The sequence below is a fragment of the Spinacia oleracea genome, chromosome 1 (assembly GCF_020520425.1).
Source record: "Spinacia oleracea cultivar Varoflay chromosome 1, BTI_SOV_V1, whole genome shotgun sequence".
NCBI lineage: Eukaryota > Viridiplantae > Streptophyta > Magnoliopsida > Caryophyllales > Amaranthaceae > Spinacia > Spinacia oleracea.
This window is the reverse complement of record NC_079487.1, coordinates 26439599-26444644: the sequence shown is the minus strand read 5'-3', so window position 1 is coordinate 26444644 and position 5046 is coordinate 26439599. Positions and strand designations below refer to the sequence as shown.

Sequence of the window (5046 nt, the reverse complement as noted above, 5' to 3'; positions counted from 1 at the left end):
GATAAAATAATAACTTCGTACTTACTTTACCTTGCTGTTATCAGAAGAATGTTCCTCAGCAGAAAATTCTGAGGATGATACTTATACCAGAAATTTCCAATCAAGCGGTTGACCCCAGAGGCAATAAGGCCAATTCAACATCGTCATCTTCATGATCTGATAATCTTCTGGGTTTGAGAGGTTGGCGAATAAACCTTAAGAAGCGACTTAGTGGATCCTGCAGTCCTTCCATCTCATAGTGTCCAAATCGCCAATCTCGGTCAGCGTAAGGGCGCCATACAGGTTCATCAAGACCCCCTTTTAGAAATAAAAATAAGGAAATTAATGGCCAATATATAATGGGATATAAGGGAGGGGGGGGGGACTATCTCAATAGGAACACAATGCAGAGAGAAAATATATTTACTTGTGCATGATAAACCCATCCTATCAAGCACCAGCACAGTATGTCAACATACAAAAGACATGAGGCTCATTAAATGTTACCCAGTAGTCTACCACATCTGAAACACTGTCAACAACAACCCTGCAACAATAAACCACAGACCAAGTATTACTAAAAGGAATTCATATCAAGGGAATAAGTGATAGATGTATAGTATGATCCAAATGAAAGCCCGGCATGACAGCTCCCACAGGTAGAGTATCAGTACAAAAAAAAGCTGAAAGCAGTTTACCTTGATGCACATTGTATTAAACACAAACCTACTTTGTTACTTATTTGCCTTCACATAAATAATGAAAGCTGATAAATGACTTTCGATCAAGATCAACAAAATAGACACTCTCCAAAGCAAATTGAGTCACTTATTTTAGGCGAACTGAATCAAGCTTCCAGGATTTTATAAGGCAATTGCCCCCAATTTCCATAATTGTACAATGAAGTCTAGCAATCTAGAATTCTAGATGGCTACTACTAGAAACTAGAAAGTCCCCCCCCCCCCTCCAAAAAAAAGCATGCAAAATAAATCATGTTCATTGGGCCATATGTGAGGAAGGACTGGAAATATGAGGGAAGTGAGAACTTAATAAGATTTCAACAATACGATCCCCATGGTCAAAAAACTTTCCGAATGAAACAAATTCTAATTCTAACTGAGTCTCCGAACTTAATTGAGGTGAAGCTAATTTAACTTGGTCATAAGTTAGAGCTAACAGAAGCAACACAAATATTTGGTACAATTATGCTTTGGAAAATGGAGTGGGTAAGAGCATTGAGTTCTAGCAGGAAAATGGGCCAATGTCTATATCAGAAACCACTATTCTAAACATCTTTTTGGTGGAAGCAAAAATAAATAGATACACTAAAATCTAATAGAGAATCAAATGTTTAGATAATGATCATTTGATCTAGTCTGCCAGACTAATGTGACCGATGGCATGTATGAGCATAACAGCAATTTTATTTATGAACATCAAGCAGAGACTACAAAACAGAGGACAAGTTGTCCCATAATAGAAAAAACAGATTACAAATTGGAACAAGTGATAAGGAATGCAGGTACTGGTTAGAATTTGCTTAAGCATTATAGAACCGACTTGACTATTTTACTTCTACCACCTGATCAACAATATAGAAAACCTCTCCGCACTAATAGACCTGACATGTAAATAGTAGGACATGGTAAAACTAGCATAATCAGAGTACTGAACATGCCGAAACTTGGATGGATACAAGTCGAATATTTGATTAAACAAAGTTGATCAAGCAACTTAACAAAGTTGATCAGCAGCAGAAATGAAGTGTCTGTCCAAAATTAATAAATTCAAATTCAAATTCAAAAGTAGCAACTTACCACACAGACAAACTTCAATACGAGATTTTTGGTAATGTCATTGCATCATAAGCCATTATATTGGGCAAACCAAAGAGTGTTTCTAATAATATCCACCACATCCATTTCTATCCTAGGAGGCTAGGACAATGGCCTTAAACACCATCACAGTAAGACAAAAGCATTGTTATCAGGCTATACACTGTATATATTTAACCTACCAGTTTATCATAAACTTATCATGAACCTAGACCAAAAGATTTGGGTATAACGAACCTTGTTCTCTTTGCCACAGAAACAAAAAATCTTAAGACTACAAGTGGGATCCGTACAGGGGATTTAAAGTTATAATCCTTATAGGAACACTCATATAACCAAGAGACCAATATAAAGTGAAGCATCAAATCAAAACCCAAAAACACCGAACTATCAACCTAATGTCTCTAAAATGAGATAAGTAAACATAATCTCACCGTTTGAGAAAAGGGTTCCCAAAACAGAAGTTGTCACCAGTAAACAAAGCTTGTACAACTCCATCGTAACACCTCTATAAATGGATGGCAGACGATTATTAAAGAAATAACATAAATTGGATGTCTGGTATCTCATATCTCATAAGGTTGGACCTAAGCTCAAAATAACCCCTAGAAAAATCAATTTTTCCACAGAAACAGGAACACCAATCAAACTTCCACCATGTTTACATAAATCAAGCTATTTAGTCTTAAGAACGAAAATGGAGACACAATCGTCAACCATTCATCATTAATCCAGTTCAATTTCCATTCAAAGTCAAGTTCAATCACAATAAAACAGAATCAAGAACATTAATTTCAAAGCTGAAGAGAAAATGAGCAAACTCAATAGAATTCAATCGAAAATCCAAAATTACATAAACTGAAGTTCAAAACCCTAACTAAATGAAGAATGAAGGAGACAGATGGAAGCATTACAAAATTCTCACCTCCGACTAACCGTCCCGCCTCCTTCCTCCACCTCGCCGCCGTCAATCTAGTTTCTCCAGAAACCTCCGCCGTCAAGCTTCCCTTTCCAAGGATTTCGAAATAGATGCTTCGATTGCGACAGTAGCAAGGGTGCGACGCCGGCGGTTTCAATGACGCTTCCACCTCCGACACCCTCCTCCACCTCTTCTACGGCCCCGATTCTCCCTCTTTCGTTGTCGAAACCTATGATTTATCATAAAGAATTGAAGAATAAAAAACTTAAACAAAAGTGAAAGTTCTAAAACCTAAAAGAATTGAAGAAAGGAGGAAAGAGATGGAAGACTTACCTCATTTACAAACCGAATTTTTGTGCAAGAACCTTGCCGGAGGAAAATTTGAGCGGCGAGGTTGAGGAGAGAGAGGCAGAAACTGGATGGGGTTTGAGGAGAGAGGAAGAAGCAGGGAGTTTAGGAGAGAGAGAGAGTGTTTGAGGAGAGAGGTAGAATTAGGAGAGAGTGTGTTTGAGGAGAGAGGTAGAAACCCATTGACACGTCCGAATTTTTTTTACCTCATTTGCGTCGCAGAATTACTAATCTGCGACGCAAATGAGGTAATATTTTGCGTCGCATTATTACTAATCTGCGACGCAAATGACTCTGAGATCATCTTAGAGTCATCTGCGTCGCAGATTAGTAATTCTGCGACGCAAATGACTAATTTTAATGCTTAAATCTGTCAATTGCGTCACATGTTTAAATGTGCGAGGCAAATGTGGTGATGCAAATGATTGTTTTTCCACTAGTGCCAAAGAGGAGTCCCAGAGGCCCTCCAAGATGCATACCTCGAATCCATACAGAGCCAATACTCGCATCCAGGTCCAAGACCCATCACTTAGGCCCATGAGGCCTATTTTCTTGGTAGGATCCCTAATCAATCATGTCTAAAAGCCCAACGCTTGCAGGCAAGCCCAAAATTCAAAATGTCCAACAGGTCTAATCAGACCTCCTATCGGACACATGTCCCAATCCCAGGAAGCATCCAATCATGCAGCCAAGGCTTAGGGATCAATTCCCAAGAAACCCTAACACTATAAATAGTGTAGATCTCTAGGTAAAAGGGGGCATTCAATTCATTCCCACCTACCTAAAACTATCTTTGCTCTGCCTTCTTTCTACAAATTACTTCTCTCTCTAGCCTATACTTACTTAGGCATTGGAGGGAACATTCGTACGGGAATATTCTTGTTTTGCAGGTTGCTAGAAGATCGTGCCAGCGCATACTTGATACCTCCGAGGAACGTGTGACACGTCATCACCGTAAAAGATCCCACAACAATTGTCATTATTATTGTCATTATTATTGTCATTATTATTGTTATTATTATTATTATTATTATTATTATTATTATTATTATTATTATTATTATTATTATTATAATAATTATTATTATTATTATTATTATTATTATTGTTAGTAATAAGTATATTTACATTAAAAATTATTATTGTTATTAGTGTGCTTGCATATTTTTAAAAAATAAAAAGGACCCTAATTACTATTCTCAAAATTTTAGAAAACATTGATGATTATGATCTTAACCTTCACAACAATCAGCATCCTGGCTATAATTCTTATTCACGGGGTAATTCTTCCTCTAAAATTTTTTAACAATCTTTTTATACTAACACTATTGTTGACCATGAAGCTGTAGAGGAAAGTGTTATGGAGACACAAGAACCGATCATGACACATCCATTGCCCGTTAAACCAAATCAACCACTTAAGGTTGCATCTCAGTCTCGAAGTTGGTCGATTCCGGAGGATGAAGCTTTGGTTGATTCCTACATTAAAGTTTGCTCTAATAAGTTTGTAGGCACCGACATGAAAAAAAGTGAGATTTGGAGGCTAGCTGTTGTGCACTATAACAAAATTCAAGTGGGTAGACCATATGAACTTGCTGTAAGAGGCGCAAAATGTTCAGAGAGTCGTTGGGGATGGATGTCCCTAGACATCATTTTGTGGGCTGCTAGTTATGCAGAAGCTAGTAAGTTATTCGCAAGTTGGAATAGTGATGCAGACCAAATTTCTAACGCTCAAAGTTATTTCTCAATAAGATAACAAAAACAACTTCACATTGATGCATGCTTGGAAGATGCTTATTTATGATAACCCAAAGTGGAGGGTGATGATGAGGTGGGGTATGTCAAAGAAAGAGAGACAAGCATACGATGTCATTTTACCAGCTTCTACTGAAAATAGTGAAGAAAGTGGCAAGAGAACTAGACTTGATGATGATGGTGACACCGTCTTACCAAGTGGTGGGAGCT

At 37.6% G+C, this 5046-nt stretch overlaps 1 long non-coding RNA gene across 1 annotated transcript; it reads right to left on the bottom strand.

Annotated features, from left to right (window-relative positions):
• Positions 1 to 405: 405 nt before the first annotated feature.
• Positions 406 to 3247, bottom strand: LOC130465778 (uncharacterized). The gene is made up of 3 exons (XR_008925794.1): positions 3067 to 3247; positions 2740 to 2962; positions 406 to 526 (listed from the first exon to the last, which is right to left on the bottom strand). It is a non-coding gene; the product is annotated as an uncharacterized lncRNA (long non-coding RNA).
• Positions 3248 to 5046: the final 1799 nt, after the last annotated feature.